The 24000-nt window shown below is 53.6% G+C and overlaps 1 pseudogene; it reads left to right on the forward strand.

Moving 5' to 3' along the window:
* Positions 1-422: 422 nt before the first annotated feature.
* LOC125553474 (anthocyanidin 3-O-glucoside 6''-O-acyltransferase-like) overlaps positions 423-24000 on the forward strand; it is a 98576-nt pseudogene continuing 74998 nt past the window's right edge.

Raw genomic sequence — 24000 nt, forward strand, 5'->3', positions numbered from 1 at the left:
TATAATAGCATGGAGCAATCAAAAATTATAGATACGTTGGAGACGTATCAAGAGTCAAGAGCAGGTTCGAATGGCTAGCTAGCTAAGCTAGTTTGTTTTTTCTCACATCAGGCAAATAGGGCATCGTAACCACTGGAAAACTCGAAATCTACAGTCCCGAAATTCACTAGCAGTAGAATTTTCTCAAAAAGAAACTAGCATTGGAAAAGTCATACATACTGTATTTACCAGCTCCGCAGAGCACCGCCACCAAACTGGCACGTTATCATCGGAGATGGCGCCATGCAAGGCCTTGGCTAGCCTGGGTCTGGGAGTATTAAGATGGTGTCAGTACTTGAGCAGGACATACAACACGACGAAGCTAGCTAGCCCATATATAGCTGCTCTGCTTCATCACCAAGTACACATACCTAACAACGGCAATGGCGCCAGTGCAGCAAGCCTCGCCACCCCCGATTCTCAGCGTCCTCGACACCACTCTCGTAGCGCCCTCGATGAGCACCGGCGCAGCCCTGCTGGAGTCCTCCCTCCCGCTCACCTTCTTCGACGTCTTCTTCCTCGACCTCCCACCCGTCGAGTGTGTCTTCTTCTACCACCTCGTCGCCGATGCCGACATCCCCGCCATCCTCTCCAACCTCAAGGCCTCAATCTCCCAAGCCCTCCACGCCTACTACCCGCTTGCCAGCCACCTCCGACTCGTGCCCGGCACGGCTGACCGCTACGAGATCCACTACCAGCCGGGCGATGGCATCACCTTCACCGTCGCCGAGCATTGCGACCATGGTGACGTCGACAACCTCGTTGCTGACAAGCCGAGGGAGATCACCAGGATTGCGCCGCTCGCATCGCCGCTCCCTGATAACCCAGAAGTATAGGGGATCAATTGTAGCCTCTTTCGATAAGTAAGTGCGTCGAACCCACCGAGGAGCTAAAGGTAGAACAAATATTCCCTCAAGTTCTATCGACCACTGATACAACTCTACGCACGCTTAACGTTCTCTTTACCTATAACAAGTATGAAACTAGAAGTACTTTGTAGGTGTTATTGGATAGGTTTGCAAGATAATAAAGAGCACGTAAATAAAAAGTAGGGGCTGTTTAGATGAAGACACAACTAAGTTAGTTTTAGTAGAGAGCTTGTTGTCACACAAGAAAGTTATTTGTCCCTAGGCAATCGATAACTAGACTGGTAATCAGTATTGCAATTTTATTTGAGGGAGAGGCATAAGCTAACACACTTTCTCTTCCTGGATCATATGAACTTATGATTGGAACTCTAGCAAGCATCCGCAACTACTAAAGATCATTAAGGTAAAACCCAACCATAGCATTAAAGTATCAAGTCCTCTTTATTCCCATACGCAAACAACCTACTTACTCGGGTTTGTGCTTCTGTCACTCACGCCACCCACCATAAGGAAATCATGAACATATTACAAACCCTACAACGGGGATCCCTCACGCTTGCGCAACATGGAGAGCACCACAGGACAACACCAATAATAAAACATGCAACTCAAACCAATCACGATCATCAATTAACCCATAGGACAAAACAGATCTACTCAAACATCATAGGATAGCCATACATCATCGGGAAATAATATATAGCATTGAGCACCATGTTTAAGTAGATATTACAGCGGGTAAAAGAGGGGTTACACCGCTGCATAGAGGGGGAAGATTTGGTGATGACGGCGGTGAAGTTGTTGGTGTAGATCGTTGTCGCGATGATGGCCCCGTCAGCGTTCCGGCACCACCTGGAGAGAGGGAGAGAGAGCCCCCCTTCTTCTTCTTCCTTAATATTCTCCCTAGATGGGAGAAGGGTTTCCCCTCTGGTCCTTGGTCTCCATGTAATGGGAGGGGCGAGAGCCCCTCCGAGATTGGATCTGTCTCTCTATCTCTCTTTGTTTCTGCGCTCCCAGATCTGGCCTTTCACCATTTCTTATATTCCCAGAGATCCATAACTCCGATTGGATTGAAACTTGAACACGATTTTTATCCGATATTAGCTTTCTTGCGGCGAAAGAAGGGCAAAAACCACCTTACGGGGTTTCCACGAGGGTCAGGGGCGCGCCTGCCCCCCTGGGGCGTGATAACCCACAAGTATAGGGGATCGCAACATTTTTCGAGGGTAGAGTATTCAACCCAAATTTATTGATTCGACACAAGGGAAGCCAAGGAATATTCTCAAGTATTAGCAACTGAGTTGTCAATTCAACCACACCTGGAAACTTAATATCTGTAGCAAGGTATTTAGTAGCAAAGTAATATGATAGTAGTGGTAACGGTAGAAAAAGTAATATTTTTGGGTTTTGTAGTGGTTGAAACAATAGCAACAGAAAAGTAAATAAGCGAAGACCAATATATGAAAAGCTCGTAGGCATTGGATCCGTGATGGAGAATTATGTCGGATGCGATCGATCATGTAACAGTCATAACATAGGGTGACACAGAACTAGCTCCAGTTTATCAATGTAATGTAGGCATGTATTCCGAATATAGTCATACATGCTTATGGAAAAGAACTTGCATGACATATTTTGTCCTACCCTCCGGTGGCAGCGGGGTCCTATTGGAAACTAAGGGATATTAAGGCCTCCTTTTAATAGAGTACTGGACCAAAGCATTAACACATAGTGAATACATGAACTCCTCAAACTACGATCATCACCCGGAGTGGTCCCGATTATTGTCACTTCGGGGTTGCCAGATCATAACACATAGTAGGTGACTATAGACTTGCAAGATAGGATCAAGAACTCACAGATATTCATGAAAACATAATAGGTTCAGATCTGAAATCATGGCACTCGAGCCCTAGTGACAAGCATTAAGCATAGCAAAGTCATAGCAACATCAATCTCAGAACATAGTGGACACTAGGGATCAAACCCTAACAAAACTAACTCGATTACATGATAAATCTCATCCAACCCATCACCATCCAGCAAGCCTACGATGGAATTACTCAGGCACGGTGGTGAGCATCAAGAAATTGGTGATGGAGGAAGGTTGATGATGACGATGGCGATGGATTCCCCTCTCTGGAGCCCCGAACGGACTCCATATCAACCCTCCCGAGAGAGTTTAGGGCTTGGCGGCAGCTCTATATCGTAAAACGCGATGAATCCTTCTCTCTGGTTTTTCCCCGGACACGAATATATGGAGTTGGAGTTGAGGTCTGTGGAGCGTCAGGGGGCCCACGAGGCAGGGGGCGCGTGATACGTCTCCAATGTATCTATAATTTTTGATTGCTCCATGCTATTATATTATCTATTTTGGATGTTAATGGGCTTATTTTTACACTTTCATATTATTTTTGGGACTAACCTATTAACCGGAGGCCCATCCCAAATTGCTGTTTTTTGCCTATTTCAGTGTTTCGCCGAAAAGGAATATCAAACGGAGTCCAAACGGAATGAAACCTTCGGGAACGTGATTTTCTCAACGAACGTAATCTAGGAGACTTGGAGTGGGCGTCAAGAAACAATCGAGGAGGCCACGAGGCAGGGGGCGCGCCGACCCCCCTGGGCGCGCCCTCCACCCTCGTGGGCCCCTCATTGCTTCACCGACCTACTTCTTCCTCCTATATATATCCATGTACCCCCAAACATCCAGGAGCACCACGAAAACCTAATTCCACCGCCGCAACCTTCTGTACCCAAGAGATCCCATCTTGGGGCCTTTTCCGGAGCTCCGCCGGAGGGGGCATTGATCACGGAGGGCCTCTACATCAACTCCATGGCCTCTCCGATGATGTGTGAGTAGTTTACTTCAGACCTTCGGGTCCATAGTAGTAGCTAGATGGCTTCTTCTCTCTCTTTGGATCTCAATACAAAGTTCTCCTCGATTCTCTTGGAGATCTATTCGATGTAATCTTCTTTTGCGGTGTGTTTGTCGAGATCCGATGAATTGTGGATTTATCATCAAGTCTATCTATGAACAATATTTGAATCTTCTCTGAATTATTTTATGTATGATTGGTTTATCTTTGCAAGTCTCTTCGAATTATCAGTTTGGTTTGGCCTTGTAGATTGATCTTTCTTGCAATGGGAGAAGTGCTTAGCTTTGGGTTCAATTTTGCGGTGCTCGATCCTAGTGACAGAAAGGGAAACAACACGTATTGTATTGTTGCCATCGAGTATAAAATGATGGGGTTTATATCATATTGCATGAGTTTATCCCTCTACACCATGTCATCTTTCTTGAGGCGTTACTCTGTTCTTATGAACTTAATACTCTAGATGCATGCTATATAGCGGTCGATGTGTGGAGTAATAGTAGTAGATGCAGAATCGTTTCGATCAACTTGTCACGGATGTGATGCCTATATACATGATCATGCCTAGATATTCACATAATCATTCGCTTTCTATCAATTGCTCGACAATAATTTGTTCATCCACCGTAATACTTATGCTGTCTTGAGAGAAGCCACTAGTGAAACCTATGGCCCCCGGGTCTATTTTCCATCATATTAATCTTCCGTCAACAAGCTATTTTTGGCACCATTTATTTTGCTTTATTTACTTTCAATCTATATCATAAAAATACCAAAAATACCTATCTTATTATTATCATCTCTATCAGATCTCACTCTTGCAAGTGGCCGTGAAGGGATTGACAACCCCTTTATCGCGTTGGTTGTGAGGTTCTTATTTGTGTGTGTAGGTACGAGGTGACTCGCGCGTGGTCACCTACTGGATCGATACCTTGGTTCTCAAAAACTGAGGGAAATACTTACGCTGCTTTACTGCACCACCCTTTCCTCTTCAAGGGAAAACCAACGCAGTGCTCAAGAGGTAGCAGCGCGCCCCCACCCTCGTGGACAGGGTGTGGGCCCCTGATGTGGATTCTTCTTCCAGTATTTTTTATATATTCCAAAAATAATCTCCGTTGATTCTCAGGTCATTCCGAGAACTTTTATTTCTGCACAAAAATAACACCATGGCAATTCTGCTGAAAGCAGCGTCAGTCTGGGTTAGTTCCATTCAAATCATGCAAGCTAGAGTCCAAAACAAGGGCAAAAGTGTTTGGAAAAGTAGATACGATGGAGACGTATCAACTCCCCCAAGCTTAAAACTTTGCTTGTCCTCAAGCAATTCAGTTGATAAACTGAAACTGATAAAGAAAAACTTTTACAAACTCTGTTTTCTCTTGTTGTTGTAAATATGTAAAGCCAGCATTCAAGTTTTCAGCAAAGAATATGAACTAACCATGTTCACAATAACATTTAGGTCTCATGTTTACTCATATCAATGGCATAATCAGCTAGCGAGCAATAATAACAAATCTCGGATGATAACACCTTCTCAAAACAATCATGATATGATATAACAAGATGGTATCTCGCAAGCCCTTTCCAAGACCTCAAAACATAAATGCAGAGCACCTTTAAGGATCAAGGACTGACTAGACATTGTAATTCATGGTAAAAGAGATCCAGTCACAGTCATACGCAATGTAAACTAACAGTAATGGATGCAAATGATAGAGGTGCTCTCCAACTGGTGCTTTTTAATAATAGGATGATGACTCGACATAAAAGTAAATAGATAAGCCCTTCGCAGAGGGAAGCAGGGCTTTGCAGAGGTGCCAGAGCTCGGTTTTGAAATAGATATGAATAATATTTTGAGCGGTATACTTTCATTGTCAACATAACAACCGAGAGATCTTGTCGGAGTAATGGGCCACGGGAAGGCCGACCCGAGCCCCAGAACCTTTCAAGACATCGGGGCAGGATGCGCCCCTCAAGACCCCAGGACGTAGAGCCGCCTTCTGAGGAAGCAACGGCAAAGGTGGCCGACTGACCACTCACGGCCGAGTCCCAGGGACGACTTCAAGGAGAGCCGACTTCCAGAGAAGCCGGCTTCGGGGAGTCGGCCTGCGACTCCAACACCCCCCATGACCTCATCAAGTGGGACAGGGCAGGGGAGTGGCGATAATGAAGCCCGCTCCTGCCCCTTACCAAGGCCAGGCATGGCTACAGCACGCCGTACCCCAGAAGATCTCCGTGCGGCGTGGCACTGTTGCCATGCCAGCCCTAACATCAGCACCGCAGGACCGAATCCTGCACCCACGGCGGCTTGTCTGTACGGCCTAGAGGCAGCAGGTCCCACCAGTCGGTGAGACCCCAGGAGACGGCAAGAGGACCACCAGTCGGACCCGTCGGGAGTCGGCCCGGGGGAGTCGGCCGAGCCCTTCCCCGGGGCCCACGTGCCATTTAATCAAGATGTGATGGGGAGTGGCGACAGTGATCGCCCGCCGGGCGGCGGGGCTGTTGCCACGACCTCATGATCAAACCCACATCATTAGAAGCACGGCTACAGTAATCAGCAGCCGGAAAGACCCGCCCGCGGCGGACGTGGCCTGTCGGCTCCGTACCAGGCCAGTTGGCGGGCCCCAGCGGTCGGTAGAGAAGACGGAGGCCAGAGGCACTGACGACTAGGCCCGCGTTTAGCCGGATTACCATTGTACCCCTGGGGGTAGGCCTATATAAACCCCCCAGGGCACCCATGCAAAGGGTTGGAACCCATTAGCTCTAGACCAGATCATATAGAAGGGAGAGAGCTAGCCTTGCCCTCTCCTACCTCCAAGAAACAGCTCAAGGAGCAACCGTGTAAACACTTTGCCATAGTGATCATGCAGAGACCCCGCAGAGCAGCAATAGGGGTATTATCTCCTCGGAGAGCCCTGAAGCTGCGTAAGATTCGCCGGCGTGCATGTCTTCGCCTCATCCCGTTTCCAGGCACCAGCGACATTCTACTCGCCCCCACCATGATAAGCCATCCTTTGGCATATGTCGCACCAAACCCCCGACATTTGGCGCCCACCGTGGGGCCTGGTGCACTGCCGTCCGGAGATCTGTTCTAGACGGGAACCCTTTTCCTCCCTGGCGAGCGCAGCCAGCCAGGCATGCCAGACGGAGTTTGCGCCGACGCGCTAAGCGGCATTGAGATCGCTTGCGCGGCTAGCTCCTTGGCCGAACTTGTCGGCGAGGTCCGCCTCTCCGATGAACCTGCATCCAACGCAGGCACGGGCGGCCCCGAGAACCTCCTCGCGGGCCTCCTCGATCAACTCCACGTTTCCGGCGAGCCTGCCATAGACTTGGAGTCCGTAGGCTCCACCGACCCGATGCTGGTCGACTCTGACACCGTGTCGCTCGACGCGTTCCCCACCAATGTGGTGGTCTACGACGAACCTCTCCCCCGTGCAGAGAGCAACGGAAGCACCGTCACCGAGGTGCTAGTCATCAGTCATGGCGAGCTCCCCGGCGGAGGAGCGCACAACTCACTCGGCGCGGTGCTGCAAGACCTAACTGCGCCCATTCGGCAAGACGCTGACGCAGAGACATTGGAGGCGCGCCGCCTTCAGCTCGTTGAAGGCGCAAAGAAGCTGGCCAGCATGAGGCGCTTGTCAGAAGCCTACCAGCGGGAGATGGATCGCACCGTCGGCGGCTCGCCGGCCCCGGCGGGGCCCAGCCGCTTCGGCACGGTCTAGCAGCGCGGCGTAGCCATCGCCAACCTGTTTGGGGCAAGCCGCCCTATGTACGCTACACCAGCGGAGAACATCCGAGCCGCCGAGGCAGCGGCGGATGAGCTGGACAATTTCGAGGGCGAAGAGCGCCGCCTCATGATGGAGCGAGTCCAGCGCCTCCTCGACGCGGCTGCCATGCAGAACGAGGCCGGCTGCCGCACGGAGGCGCCGCAGCGGCAAAACAACGACCTTAACCGAGATCAAGGCACGACATCTTGGACGCCGACTGGCGGCGCCCGAGGAAGAAGAGACAAGGAGCCGGCTGTCAGCCACAGTCGGACTCGCATTACCATAGAGCGCGACCAAGACGGCCGCCCAAGAGCAGTGGAAAGACGGGACGACTGTCCGCCTCCCCCTCCCCGCAAGGAGAGGCGAGTCTCCCCGCCGCCTGTTGACCATCCGACTCTCGGTTACCGCCTTGGCCGCCGAGAGGGAGTTGGAGAGAATGACGCCCACCACCGGATCGACCGACTTCACCGGTCCTTAGCGCTGGAAGAAGGCGAGATGGGTCCGCCTTGTTTCGGGCCCCGCATTCGGGACGAGCCCTTTCCCAGAGGGTTCACGCTCCCAAGAGACACGCCCAAGTATACCGGCTCCGTGAAGCCGGAAGACTGGCTAGTTGACTACTCCACGGCTGTCAGCATAGCAAACGGCAACAAGCGTGTCGCCGTAAAGTATGTTCCGCTCATGGTCCAGGGCACGGCCCGGACATGGCTGAACAGCCTAAAGCCCCGCAACATCAACAGCTGGGTCGACTTCACCGAAGCATTCGTCCGCAACTTCACCAGCACATACAAGCGTCCTCCCAAGCCTCGTCAGCTCTCCTTGTGCGTGCAAGGCCCCGACGAGTCGACTCGCGATTACCTCATGCGTTGGGCCGAGCTCCGGAACTCCTGCGAGGGCGTGCATGAGGTGCAAGCCATCAAGTACTTCACAGCCAGGTGCAGAGAAGGCACCCTCCTCAAGCACAAGCTCCTTTGCGACGAGCCAGAAACCCTCGACGAGCTGCTGATCATAGCGGACAAGTATGCCACGGCCGACTCCTCCATGAAGGCGGAGATTCAAATCAGCACAACTGGCAAATGGCCCCTCAAGCTCCAAGAACTCCGGCGGCAGACGCCAGCCGACGACAACAGCAGGGCGACCACAAGCACAAGGGCCCGCAGCCGGCTTCCAGCAGCTAGCAGGTCGCGACCGTTGAAGCCCAGCAGCCAGATGAGCAGCCCCCGCCCAAGCGACAGAAAGGCGGCAAGCCAAATTGGTTGTCGGCCTTCTCCTATGAGCAGACCCTGGATGGACCTTGCAAGTTCCATAGAGGCGCGAAGCCGTCGAATCACACCACCCGGAAGTGTCCTGCCTCCCCCACCTGCTGGGCAGCCGCCTCCGCCTCCGCCCCAGCAGCCGGCTGTCAGGCCAGTCGGCGCAGTACAAGATGAATACCCTGAAGAGCACGGAGCCTATGTGGTGTTCACTAGTGTGGCTGATGATCGACGCAGCAGGCGGCTGCAGCGACAAGAGGTGAATGCAGTAGCGTCGGAGACGCCAGAGTTCATGCACTGGTCTGAGAAGCCCATCAGCTGGAGCAGGGCTGACCACCCAGAAGTGATGCCGAGTCCGAGCTCCTATGCCATGGTCCTGGACGCCACCTTTTCCACAGACAGATGAGCCGCACGTTTCTCGCGAGTTCTGATAGATGGAGGCAGCAGCATCAATATCCTGTACCAGGACACCATGGAGAAGTTAGGAATCAAGCAAAGACAGCTTCAGAACAGCCGGACTGTGTTCCACGACATTGTTCCTGGGCTTTCCTGCTCACCAATCGGCAAAATCCTGATGGACGTCCTCTTTGGAGACAAATATCACTTCCGCAGAGAATCTGTTTGGGTTGAGGTGGTGGACCTTGAGAGCCCATACCATGCACTACTTGGCCAAGTTCATGGCGGTCCCCCACTACGCCTACCTCAAGATGAAGATGCCCAGTTCCAAGGGAATTCTGACTGTGGCTGGCGACTACCGGAAGTCGTCTGCTTGCGCGGCTGAGAGCAGTCGGCTGGCCGAGTCCCTGGTAATCGCGGCCAAGAAGCGGCTCCTCACGCGAGTTGTGGCGATGGCCGGCAAGCAGCCTGAGGTGCCGCCCAACCCAAAAGAGTCGGAGGCTGAGGGTTCGTTCAAGCCAGCCAAAGAGACAAAGAAGATACCCTTGGATTCGGAGCACCCAGAGAGGTACGCCGTCGTAGGTGCAAACCTCGACAGCAAATAGGAAGGCGAGCTCGTCGATTTCCTCTGTGAGAATCGGGACATCTTCGCATGGTCCCCCAAAGACATGCTAGGTGTACCGACGGAATTCGCCGAGCACAAGTTACATGTCCGATCTGATGCAAAGCCAGTCAGGCAGCCCCTGCACCGCCTGTCAGAAGAAAAGAGAAGAGTTGTCGGAGAAGAGATAGCCCGACTCCTAGCAGCCGACTTCATTATGGAAGTGTTCTTTCCAGAATGGCTAGCAAATCCGGTCCTGGTACTAAAGAAGAACAAGCAGTGGCGAATGTGTATCGACTACACGAGCCTCAACAAGGGCTGCCCCAAGGACCCATTTGCTCTACCAAGAATCGATCAGGTGATAGACTCCACAGCCGGATGCGAGCTGTTGAGTTTTTTGGATGCATACTCAGGATATCACCAGATCAAGCTGAACCCGGCTGACAGACTGAAGACCGCCTTCATCACGCCGTTTGGAGCCTTCTGCTACCTCACCATGACGTTCGGCTTAAGGAATGCCGGCGCCACCTTTCAGCGTTGTATGCAGAAGTGCCTCCTCAAGCAGCTCGGCAGGAACGCCCACGTCTATGTGGACGATGTGGTGGTGAAGACGGAAAAGCGTGGGACACTGCTGGAAGACCTCAAGGAGACCTTCGAGAACCTGCGCCGATTCCAGATTAAGCTCAACCCCGAGAAGTGTGTCTTCAGAGTACCAGCCGGCCAGCTCCTTGGCTTCCTGGTCTCTGAACGCGGCATAGAATGCAACCCAGTAAAGATCAAGGCCATTGAGAGAATGGAGGTACCCAGCCGACTGTTGGATGTGCAGAAGTTCACCGGCTGCTTGGCGTCCATCAGCCGATTCATCAGTCGGCTGGGCGAGAAAGCTCTCCCCTTATACCAACTCATGAAGAAGACCACTTTTTTCGAGTGGAACCATAAGGCGGACGAAGCTTTTCTCCAGTTGAAGAAGATGCTGACTACTCCACCGGTCCTGGCGGCTCCGACTCCAAAGGAACCGATGCTCCTGTACATCGCTGCCACCAGCCGGGTAGTCAGCATGGTCATTGTAGTGGAACGCAAGGAGGAAGGCAAGGCGCTACCTGTACAGAGACCGATATATTACCTGAGCGAGGTACTGTCGACCTCCAAGCAGAACTACCCCCACTACCAGAAGATGTGCTATGGCGTACACTTTGCTGCCAAGAAATTGAAGTCTTACTTTCAAGAGCATCCAATCACGGTGGTCCGCACGGCCCCACTTGCCGAGATCATCGGTAGCCGAGATGCTTCTGGTCAAGTGGCCAAGTGGGCCATAGAGCTGGCTCCTTACACCATCCACTACCAGCCCTGCACCGCTATCAAGTCACAAGCACTGGCCGACTTCCTCATCGACTGGGCCGAGACCCAGTACCTACCTCCAGCGCCTGACTCCACCCATTGGCGGATGCATTTCGACGGCTCCAAGATGCGCACCGGCTTGGGAGCCGGCGTCGTCCTCACCTCTCCCAAAGGTGATAAGCTCAAATACATGCTGCAAATCCACTTTTCCGCCTCCAACAACGTCGCCGAGTACGAGGCGCTCATTCACAGGCTCCGGCTTGCCAAAGAACTTGGCATCCGCCGAATCTTGTGTTATGGCGACTCGGACTTAGTGGTTCAGCAATCATCTGGCGACTGGGACGCGAAAGATGCAAACATGGTGAGTTACCGTTTCCTCGTGCAGCAACTCAGCGGGTATTTTGAAGGGTGCGAGTTTCTCCATGTGCAAAGAAATGACAACGACCAAGCAGATGCCTTGGCGCCAATCGGCTCCACCCGCCAAGCAATACCATCTGGCGTCGCCCTTCAATGCCTCCTCAAGCCGTCTGTCAAGCCTTCACCGGAATCAGACTCCATTTTTGTGCCGGCTCCTCCCGAAGATGTCGGATCCGACTCCAGAGCTCCGGCAGTCGGTACGGGGATTTTGGCGGATGACTCCAAAGCCGCCACAGTCGAATCCGGCCCGGGGACTGCGGTGGCGGACTCGAAGACTCCAGAACTTGGCCCAAGGACCGCGCCAGTTGGCCTGGGGATTTCATTAACCCAGCAAGCGGTTGTTGACTCCATCCCACCGCCTCCCAGCCCAACCGCCCTCGTCCAAGTCGCAGTTCTGGCAGTTGAAGAAATAGCAGCACCGTCATGGGCCTAGCCCATCCTCAAATTCCTGGTGAACAAAGAGCTGCCGACTGAAGAGACCTTAGCTTGGCAAATACAACGCCGGGCGGAAGCCTACACCATAGTCAACAGAGAGCTGGTCAGGCGCAGCGTCACTGGTGTCTACCAGCGCTGCGTAGAGCCAGAGCAAGGCCAAGCGATTCTCAAAGACATCCATCAAGGCAAGTGCGGCCACCATGCGGCTTCAAGAGCACTCGTCGCCAAAGCCTTTCGACACGGTTTCTTCTAGCCAACTGCCTTGGAAGAGGCCAAGGAGTTGGTCCAAAAATGCAAAGGGTGCCAGAAGTTCAGCTCCAAGCCGCACCAGCCAGCTTCTGCACTCAAGACCATCCCCATTGCCTGGCCTTTCGCAGTTTGGGGTCTAGACATGGTGCGACCATTCAAGATAGCACGAGGTGGTTTAACTCACTTACTTGTCGCAGTGGACAAGTTCACCAAGTGGATAGAAGCAAAGCCAATCAAGAAGCTGAACGGTCCGACTGCCGTAACTTTCATCTCCGATATCACAATTCGGTACGGCATACCACACAACATCATCACCGACAACGGCACAAATTTTGCCAAAGGCGCCTTGGCCCGTTTTTGCGCAACACGGGGCATCCGACTGGACCTAGCGTCCGTCGCCCATCCACAGTCAAACGGCCAAGTGGAGCGAGCAAACGGCCTCATCCTGTCCGGCATCAAGCCTCAGCAGATCGAGCCTCTGGAGCGCTCGGCTGGCTGCTGGCTCGACGAGATGCCAGCCGTCCTCTGGAGTCTGCGCATGACTCCAAACAAGTCAACCGGCTTCACGTCCTTCTTCCTCGTCTACGGTGCCAAAGCCGTCATCCCAACGGATATAGAGTTCGACTCCCCACGAGTCACCATGTACACCGAGGAGGAAGCAGAAGAAGCACGACAAGACGGCGTCGATCTGCTGGAAGAGGGCCGGCTGTTGGCACTCAGTCGGTCCAGCATCTACCAGCAGAGCCTGCACCGATACCACAACAGGAAGGTCAGGCCAAGATCTTTCCAAGAAGGCGACCTTGTGCTCCGGCTGATCCAGCGAACAGCCGGCCAGCACAAGCTGTCGGCGCCTTGGGAAGGCCCTTTCATCATCAGCAAAGTACTGGGCAACGACTCCTACTACCTGATTGACGCTCAGAAGCCTCGAGCATGCAAGAGGGATGACTCCGGCAAGGAGACAGAGCGGCCATGGAATGCAAATCTCCTCCGAAGATTTTACAGTTGATGCAAAGCCGCAGCTCGCAGACCGACTGTACGGTGGGCAGAGGTAAGGTAGAATGGGCGTTCGCATGAAAAATGGTTAAGAACTCAAAGCATAAAACATAGCTCAAGACTGCTTCCAGCTTTTCTCGCAAACCGACTCTCGGATAGTCGGATTGCCGCCTACTATTCAACTTGCTCAAAAACTCTTAAAAACGGCTAAGTACTTGCTTTCCCAAAGTAGCCAAGCACTTGATCCCGCGACAGTCCGCAGAGCGGCTGTCCAATTGGCAAGGCAGGCAACTAAGAGAAAGCGGCAAAGGAAAAAAAGCCAAAAGAGCAATGAGCAAGAAAAGATAGAACTCGGATAAATATATTTACATAACATAGGCCCTTGGCCGAATTTTTGAGCAGAGGTTCAAAATACACCCCGCGGGTGGAATTGTGTGAATTAACAAGTTCTTCAAAGACTACTGAAGCAGATAAAAATAAAGCGGCAGCTTAGGAAGCAGCAGACGGATTCGGAGGGTCGGAGGAGGCGGCAGCATCAGGCGTCGGGGCGGCCGGCTGGCTAGTCTCGGCTTGATCGCCTCCGGCAACAGTCGGGTCAGTCGCACGGGGCTCGTTGCTGGAGGCGCGGTCGAGTTGAGGCTGGCCGTCTGCTCCGTCTTCTGGTGCCTCCGCCTCGCCTCCGTCCTCCGCCTCGCCTTCCTCCTCGACGCTGGAGCCAATCACCTCCGCCGAGTCCTCGCCGTAGTCTGGGTTCATCCCAAACCACTCTGGCGGTACCTCCTTGCCATCTTCGGACCGCTCTGGGACGAAGAAGCTGGTGTCGGTGTACTCGGCGATCGCCGCAGCACGCTTGACGAGGGCGTCTTCCACAACCGCCAGCTCCGGCTGGGCCTCCGACCGAAGTGTGGCTAGCCGGTCTAGATCTAGCCCCGGATACCATGCCTTGATGAACTCCAAGGCCCGGCGCGCTCCAGCTCGGGCCGAAGAGCCGTTCCAGGCCTCAAGACGACCAGCCGCGACCTCTAGCCAGTTGGCCGTCAGGCTGGGGGTGCACGGAGCCTGCATATCCGGCCACAGGGTGGCAATCTCCTGGGCACCAACACGCTGAAGCCGGCGCAGCATCCGGTGAGCCGGCCGAAGGCGAGCCTCGATGCTCAGGATGTGCTTGTCAAGAGTTCGGGGGGCGTCGGCTGCAATCTCTGCGCCCTCCGCCCTCCGACCTTGACGGTCAGCCTCGATGGCTTGGATAGCGGCCTACGACTGCCCAGGAAAGAAGTCTGCAAAGACAGGAAGAAACGAAGAAGCAAGTCAAAAACCAGGAGTCGGCACGACTTAAATCGGCAGCTCGAAGAAAGAAAATAAAGAAACTCACCATCAACGATGTCTTCAATCTCGTGGAAGCCGGAGGACAGTAGCGCCTCCTTGTCAGACCAGGAGGAGCGCTCGCTCGCGAACTCGGCCAGGAGGGCGGTTTCCGTCTCCTCCGCCTCCCTCTGCGTCTTCACAAGAAGCTCCTTCTGCTCTGCCAATTGAGTGGCCAGCAGATCGCGCTCTGTGGCGAGCTTGCTGCACTCCTCCTCTTTGGCGCGCAAAGCGGAGTTGGCGTCGCTCAGCTGCTGTTGAAGAGCAGCGTTGGCCCCTGAGAAGAAGAAAGAAAGAAGGCGTTGAGTCATCAGGAAAAGATGGTCGCCAGGGAGATCCGACCCGACTGCTCAGCAGTCGGCCCGAATCTCGGGGACTACAGCCCGCGGGTGCGCCAGCGCGCCCCCGGGAAGAAGGAAAAGGACTTACTCCGGCTCTCCGATAGATCAGCGGTCCGCTTGCCCAGCTCTTCAATGTTACGGTTGAAGGAAGTGATGCGGAGGTTGTGGTAATCCTGCGACGAACGTTTCAGACAAAAAGTTAATACCCAGAGTTCATCAATTGGAGTTCCGGCCTGCCTGCTCAGCAGCCAGCCCAATACTCGGGGACTACACCCAGTGGGTGCGCTGGCGCGCCCCCACAGAGAGGAACAAGAAAAACAAAGACCAAAGGGAAAAAAACATAACCGGACGGCTGCCCGTGACGCCAGGAACGCCTTGGTGCAACTCTGGAGAGCGTCGCCCTCAGCGTGAAGCTTCGCCTGGACGTCCAGGAGCGCCTGGTTCAGCGGCCCGGTGCCGCCTCCTCGCACCCACCCAATGGGAGCGGCGCTTGTCGCTTCGGCGTCTCGGATCGCCGAGGTGGCGGTGCCGGCTTCCAGGGGGCGGGGTGCCGAAGTCGCCTTCTCCAGACGGCGGTGCATTGGCGAGCCGACTTGGAGGAGTAGCCTCGCCATGGCCTTGTCTTGCGGAGTAGCACCGGAGGGTCCGCTGTCTGCTTGCCTTGCGCACCTTCAGACGACGGCGGAGGCGGCGGCGGAACGTTCACGTCCGGCGTAGAGGGGTCGCCGCCTTCCCTCTCCACAACGGGTTTCTCCCCGCCGGCTTCCCCAGTCTGCCCCGTGAACTCGGGAGGCGGCGGCGCAGAATTCAACGGGGTGACGAGCACCGTCGACTGGCGGCGTGCGGCTTCCTTAGCCTGCCGCTTCGTCGCGGCGGCGGCTTCGGCCTCCGCCAGTTTTTTCTTGGCGGAGGCCTCTGCCCTGTCGGCCTCCGCCTTCTCCAGGCGGAGGGCCTCTTCTTCGTTGCGCTTCTCCTGCGCATTCCGCTCCGTCGCCTCCCGGAGGTCAGCAGCGGGGTCAATCCGCCGAGTGGTGGCGGACGTCTCCGCTGACCCCATGACGGAGGCGGCGGTGACCCTCTCAAGAGTGAGGGGAGCCCTGAAGCAAGAGGAGCAAGCGAAGACTCAGACAAAGTCACAAAGAAAGAATAAAACTTTGAAGACAGAATACTCACGCGGAGACCAATGGCGGCTTCTTCACTTCCTTACGGAAGCGGATGGCCTTCGCAGCCGCCTCGTCCCGCCGAGTCGCCGCAGCCGAGCCCTTGGGCTTCTTTGGCTGACTGCTGAACAAGGTCGGCACGGCCCTGCGCTTCTTCCCGCCGCCTAGAGCGCCCGGCGCGGCAGAAGAGCCTGCGCCTGGCTGGCTGGCTCCTGGCCGATGGCGAGGGGTGATTTCGCCCTCGGCGTTGTCGTCAGGCCAGTCGGCAAAAGTGGCCGAAGGCCTGAAGTCGCCTGCCGTTCCTCCTCCTCCCTCGGTGTCGTCCTCCAAAGCCGCCGCCCCCAGATCAGGGTCATCGACGTTGCTCTTCGCCCGGTCGGCGAGGAACTCGCGGGCCGGCCCCGAGGTGCCGGCTAGTGGGTGGAGGAGGGGATTCTGACCAAAGCCGACTGGTCAAAACAAAACTCGGCAAGAAAGAAGACAATCCAAAGAAAGAAAGGAAAGGCGACTCACCACGGGCGGGGGGTTGGCGCGGGAGTACGGCTCCTTGCCGAACCACCAATCCTCCAGGAGCTTGCTGTCCGAGAGGTAGTTCACCATGAAGGACACCTCTTCATGAGGCATGTCCTTGGTGCACATCCGACTCGGGTCGCGGGGCCCGCTCATCTGGCATATCATATGGGGGAGGCCTTGGAGTGGGAGAACTCGGCGCGCCACGAAGGCGGCCAGCAGGTCCGGACCAGTCAGACTCTCCGACTGCGTCAGCACTCGGAGTCGCGTGATGGCGCCGGCACCCGCAGGCGTCAGCGACTTGGCCCGGTATGACCAGTTGGGCAGTCGCCCAGCCGGCGGGCCGGCTTCGAAAGCCGGCAGGTTGACCCAGTCCCCCCTCGCGGAGGCGTTCCTAACATAGAAGTAGGATCTCTGCCACATCTTCACCGACTTTATCAGCGAGATGGAGGGGAAGGGATTGTCGGCCCCCGACCTTCGCACAACGATGAAAGCGCCGCACTGAGCCGGCACGCCCGCAGCCTGGGTGCCGAGCTTGGAGAAGAAGAACTCCCCCCAGAGCTTGAGGGTGGGGAGGACTCCGAGGAAGCCTTCACACATGGCCACGAAGGCGGACAGCAGCACCACTGCGTTGGGGGTGAGGTGGTGCGGCTGGAGGCCGTATAACTCCAGGAAGGATCGGAAGAAACTGCTCGCCGGCAGCCCCAACCCGCGCAGGCAGTGCGAGCGGAAGATAACCCGCTCGCCCTCCTGCGGTGCGGAGGAACTGGATGTGGTCTTCATGAACTTCGGAGCCGTCCCAAGTGCCAGAACGCACCGGGGGAGGCGCGGCGGCGGAGGAAGAACTCATCGCGAGCTGTCGCCGCGGCGTTCGCCGTAGCTTGGGCGTGCGGCGGAGCGAAGAAGAAGAAGAAGGAGGAGAGCGAGGAGCAGTGAGAAAGGAGAGAACGAGGAGTGGAGGGAAGGAGGGGCGCGCGTGCCCCCCTCTTCCCCCTACTTATAGCCTCGTGGGCTGCGAAGCCAAGGGGGCGGACATGGGGATTTACTGCGCCCACGGCCCCACGTCCCCCTCTTTCCACGATAAAGTTACTGCGTGCAGTAACTCCACGGGAATCCCAACCGTCCACCGGGGCCGCAGCGGATCCGCTCGGGCGCCGAGGCGCGGTAGTGGCTGGCCCCGCCTATGGGCCTGTCCCGTCGCTCGCGTAGGCTGGCAGGACGGCCCGGCCACGTGCCATCGCGTGACAGGCCTAGAACGGGCGGCGGCCTGGAGTCTTAGCCAGCACGCCACTTGGATCCCGCCGCGACGTTCGAAATATTGTGCGAGTCAGAAATTGAGTGAGTCCGAATCGAGCGAGTCCGACTCCTCCTAGTCGGCTCGGGAGAAGTCGATCAAAGACCATGTGTTGAGCACCCGGAAAGAGAAACTGTTGAGGCTTCTCGGCCGATCGTCCGCGGCGCCTCACTAGCTTCGGGGACTACTGTCGGAGTAATGGGCCACGGGTAGGCCGACCCGAGCCCCGGAACCTTTCAAGACATCGGGGCAGGATGCGCCCCTCAAGACCCCAGGACGTAGAGCCGCCTTCTGAGGAACCAACGGCAAAGGTGGCCGACTGACCACTCACGGCCGAGTCCCAGGGACGACTTCAAGTAGAGCCGACTTCCAGAGAAGCCGGCTTCGGGGAGTCGGCCTGCGACTCCAACACCCCCCACAACCTCATCAAGTGGGACAGGGCAGGGGAGTGGCGATAATGAAGCCCGCTCCTGACCCTTACCAAGGGCAGGCATGGCTATAGCACGCCGTACCCCGGAAGATCTCCGTGCGGCGTGGCACTGTTGCCATGCCAGCCCTGACATCAGCACCGCAGGACCGAATCCTGCACCCACGGTGGCTTGTTTGTACGGCCTAGAGGCAGCAGGTCCCACCAGTCAGTGAGACCCCAGGAGACGGCAAGAGGACCACCAGTCGGACCCGTTGGGAGTCGGCCCGGGGGAGTCGGCCGAGCCCTCCCACGGGGCCCATGCGCCATTAATCAAGATGTGATGGGGAGTGGCGACAGTGATCGCCCGCCGGGCGGCGGGGCTGTTGCCAGGACCTCATGATCAAACCCGCATCATCAGAAGCACAGCTACAGTAATCAGCAGCCGGCAAGACCCGCCCGCGGCGGACGCGGCCTGTCGGCAGGGCCCGCCAGTCGGCGGGCCCCAGCGGTCGGCAGAGAAGACGGAGGCTAGAGGCACTGACAGCTGGGCCCGCGTCTAGCCGGATTACCATTGTACCCCTGGGGGTAGGCCTATATAAACCCCCCAGGGCACCCATGCAAAGGGTTGGAACCCATTAGCTCTAGACTAGATCATATAGAAGGGAGAGAGCTAGCCTTGCCCTCTCCTACCTCCAAGAAACAGCTCAAGGAGCAACCGTGTAAACACTTTGCCATAGTGATCATGCGGAGACCCCGCAGAGCAGCAGTAGGGGTATTATCTCCTCGGAGAGCCCTGAAGCTGGGTAAGATTCGCCAGCGTGCATGTCTTCGCCTCATTCCGTTTCCAGGCACCGGCGACGTTCTACTCGCCCCCACCATGATAAGCCATCCTTTGGCATATGTCGCACCAAACCCCCGACAGATTTCGATATCTTCCATGCTACACACATTATAGGCAGTTCCCAAGTACAATGGTAAAGTTTATACTCCCCCACCACCAACAAGCATCAATCCATGGCTTGCCCGAAACAACGGGTGCCTCCAACTAACAACAATCCTGGGGGAGTTTTGTTTGCATGTATTTTGATTTGATTTGCTTAAAGCATGGGATGGGCATCCCGGTGACCAACCATTTTCTCGTGAGTGAGGAGTGGAGTCCACTCCTCTTGAGAATAACCCGCCTAACATGGAGGATGCAGACAACCCTAGTTGATATTGTTGGAAATATGCCCTAGAGGCAATAATAAATTGGTTATTATTATATTTCCTTGTTCATGATAACCGTTTATTATCCATGCTAGAATTGTATTGATAGGAAATTCAGATACATGTGTGGATACATAGACAACAACATGTCCCTAGTAAGCCTCTAGTTGACTAGCTCGTTGATCAATAGATGGTTACGGTTTCCTGACCATGGACATTGGATGTCGTTGATAACGGGATCACATCATTAGGAGAATGATGTGATGGACAAGACCCAATCCTAAACCTAGCACAAAGATCGTGTAGTTCGTATGCTAAAGCTTTTCTAATGTCAAGTGTCATTTCCTTAGACCATGAGATTGTGCAACTCCCAGATACCGTAGGAGTGCTTTGGGTGTGCCAAACGTCACAACGTAACTGGGTGGCTATAAAGGTACACTACAGGTATCTCCGAAAGTGTCTGTTGGGTTGGCACGAATCGAGACTGGGATTTGTCACTCCGTGTAAACGGAGAGGTATCTCTGGGCCCACTCGGTAGGACATCATCATAATGTGCACAATGTGTTCAAGGAGTTGATCACGGGATGATGTGTTACGGAACGAGTAAAGAGACTTGCCGGTAATGAGATTGAACAAGGTATCAGGATACCGACGATCGAATCTCAGGCAAGTATCGTACCGATAGACAAAGGGAATTGTATACGGGATTGACTGAATCCTTGACATCGTGGTTCATCCGATGAGATCATCGCGGATCATGTGGGAGCCAACATGGGTATCCAGATCCCGCTGTTGGTTATTGACCGGAGAGTTGTCTCGGCCATGTCTGCATGACTCTCGAACCCGTAGGGTCTACACACATAAGGTTCGATGATGCTAGGGTTATAGGGAAAGTATGTACGTGGTTACCGAATGTTGTTCGGAGTCCCAGATGAGATCCCGGACGTCACGAGGAGTTCTGGAATGGTCCGGAGGTAAAGATTGATATATATATATGAACTATGGTTTTGGCCACCGGAAGTGTTCCGGGCATCACCGGTAGTGTACCGGGACCACCGGAGGGGTCCAGGGGTCCACCGGGAGGGGCCACCAGCCTCGGAGGCTTGCGTGGGCCATAAGTGGGAAGGAACCAGCCCCTATGTGGGCTAGGGCGCCTCCCACCAAGGGCCCAAGGCGTCCTCAAGAGGAGAGGGGGCAAACCCTAGGCGCAGATGGGCCCTAAGGCCCACCCTAGGTGCGCCCCCTCTCTCTCCCCCTTGGCCGCCTCCCAGATGGGATCTGGGGGCTGCCGCCACCCCTAGGGAGGGAACCCTAGGTGGGGGCGCAGCCCCTCCCCTCCCCCTATATATACTTGAGGTATGGGGCTGCCCAACACACGTGATTTGCTCTCCCTGTTGGCGCAGCCCTACCTCTCTCCCTCCTCATCTCTCGTAGTGCTTGGCGAAGCCCTGCTAGAGTCCCGCACTCCTCCACCACCACCACGCCGTCGTGCTGCTGCTGGATGGAGTCTTCCCCAACCTCTCCTTCTCCCCTTGATGGATCAAGGCGTAGGAGACGTCACCGGGCTGTACGTGTGTTGAACACGGAGGTGCCGTCCGTTCGGCACTAGGATCATCGGTGATTTGGATCACGACGAGTATGACTCCATCAACCCCGTTCACTTGAATGCTTCCGCTTAGTGATCTACAAGGGTATGTAGATGCACTCTCCTTCCCCTCGTTGCTAGATTACTCCATAGATTGATCTTGGTGATGCATAGAAAATTTTGAATTTCTGCTACGTTCCCCAACAGTGGCATCATGAGCTAGGTCTATGCGTAGTTTCTATGCACGAGTAGAACACAAGTTGTTGTGGGCGTCGATTTTTTCAATTTGCTTGCCGTTACTAGTCTTATCTTGATTCGGCGGCATCGTGGGATGAAGCGGCCCGGACCGACCTTACACGTACTCTTATGTGAGACTGGTTCCACCGACTGACATGCACTAGTTGCATAAGGTGGCTAGCGGGTGTCTGTCTCTCCCACTTTAGTCGGATCGGATTCGATGAAAAGGGTCCTTATGAAGGGTAAATAGAAATTGGCATATCACGTTGTGGTTTTCGCATAGGTAAGAAACATTCTTGCTAGAAACCTATAGCAGCCACGTAAAAACTTGCAACAACAATTAGAGGACGTCTAACTTGTTTTTGCAGCATATGCCTTGTGATGTGATATGGCCAAAAGGATGTGATGAATGATATATGTGATGTATGAGATTTATCATGTTCTTGTAATAGGAATCACGACTTGCATGTCGATGAGTATGACAACCAGCAGGAGCCATAGGAGTTGTCTTAATTTATTTATGACCTGCGTGTCAACATAAACGTCATGTAATTACTTTACTTTATTGCTAAAGCATTAGCCATAGTAGTAGAAGTAATAGATGACGAGACAACTTCAAGAAGACACGATGATGGAGATCATGATGATGGAGATCATGGTGTCATGCCGGTGACAAGATGATCATGGAGCCCCAAGATGGAGATCAAAGGAGCTATTTGATATTTGGCCATATCATGTCACTATTATTTGATTGCATGTGATATTTATCATGTTTTTGCATCTTGTTTACTTAGAACGACGGTAGTAAATAAGATGATCCCTCACTAAAATTTCAAGAAAGGTGTCCCCCCTAACTGTGCACCGTTGCGAAGGTTCGTTGTTTCGAAGCACCACATGATGATCGGGTGTGATAGATTCTAACGTTCGAATACAACGGGTGTAAGCCAGATTTACACAGCAAAAACACTTAGGTTGACTTGACGAGCCTAGCATGTACAGACATGGCCTCGGAACACGGAAGACCGAAAGGTCGAGCATGAGTCATATAGAAGATACGATCAACATGAAGATGTTCACCGATGTTGACTAGTCCGTCTCACGTGATGATCGGACACGGCCTAGTTGACTCGGATCATGTTTCACTTAGATGACTAGAGGGATGTCTATCTGAGTGGGATTTCATTAAATGAACTCAATTATCATGAACATAGTCTAAATTGTCTTTGCAAATATGTTGTAGATAAATAGCTCACGTTGTAGCTCCCTGTTTCAATACGTTCCTAGAGAAAGATTAAGTTGAAAGATATTGTAAGCAATGATGCGGACTAGGTCCGTAGTCCGAGGAGTGTCCTCACTGCTACACAGAAGGCTTACGTCTTTGATGCACCGCTCGATGTGCAAACCCCTACAACGTCGTCTGTGGATGTTGTGAACACCTGACAGACACATCCTGATGACTACTTGATAGTTTAGTGCACCATACTTTACGGCTTAGAATCGGGATTCCAATGACGTTTTGAACGCCATAGAACATATGAGATGTTCCAAGAGCTGAAATTGGGATTTTAGGCTCATGCCCGTGTTGAGAGGTGTGAGACCTCTGACAAGTTCTTTTGCCAACAAGATGGAGGAGAATAGCTCAGCTAGTGAGCATGTGCTCAGAATGTCTGGGTGCTACAATCACTTAAATCAAGTGGGAGTTAAACTTCCAGATAAGATAGTGATTGATAGAGTTATCTAGCCACTATCACTAAGCTACTAGATCTTCGTGATGAACTATGACATGCAAGGGATGGAGTTGATCCCGGAGCTGTTCGCGGTGCTTAAGACCGCAAAAGGTAGAAATCAAGAAGGAGCATCAAGTGTTGATGGTTTAACAAGACCACTGGTTTCAAGAAGGGCAAGGGCTAGAAGGGAAACTTCATGGATGGCAAACCAGTTGCCGCTCTAGTGAAGGAACCCAAGGTTGAACCCAAACCCAAGACTAAGTGCTTCTATTGTAAGGGGAACGGTCACTGGTAGCGGAATTACCCCAAATGCATGGTAGATAAGAAGGCTGGCAACTTCAACAAAGTATATACGTGTTATTAATGTGTACCTCGCTAGTACTCCTGGTAGCACCTGGGTATTGGATACCAGTTCAGTTGCTATTACTGGTGACTTGAAGCAAAAGCTACGGACTAAACGGAGACTGGCTAAGGGCGAGGTGACGATGTGTGTTGGAAGTGTTTCCAAAGTTGATGAGATCACCATCGCACGCTCCATCTGCCTTCGGGATTAGTATTGAACCTAGATAAATGTTATTAGGTGTCTACATTGAGCATGAATATGATTAGATCATGTTCATTGCAATACGGTCATTCATTTAAGTTAGAGAATAATGGTTATTCTGTTTGCATGAATGATACCTTTCATGGTGATGCACCCTATGTGAATGGTTCATTGAATCTCGGTCGTGGTAATACACATGTTCACACCAAAAGATGTAGAGTTAATAATGATAGTACCACTTTCTCGTGGCACTGCCGCTTAGGTCATATTAGCGTAAGATGCATGAAGAAACTCCATATCGATGGATGTTTGGAGTCACTTGATTTTGAATCACTTGACACATGCGAGCCATGCCTCATGGGCATGATGACTAAGACCCCGTTTTTAGGTACAATGAA

The sequence above is a fragment of the Triticum urartu genome, chromosome 4A (genome assembly GCF_056163025.1).
Source record: "Triticum urartu cultivar PI428250 chromosome 4A, HENAU_Tu73, whole genome shotgun sequence".
Lineage (NCBI taxonomy): Eukaryota > Viridiplantae > Streptophyta > Magnoliopsida > Poales > Poaceae > Triticum > Triticum urartu.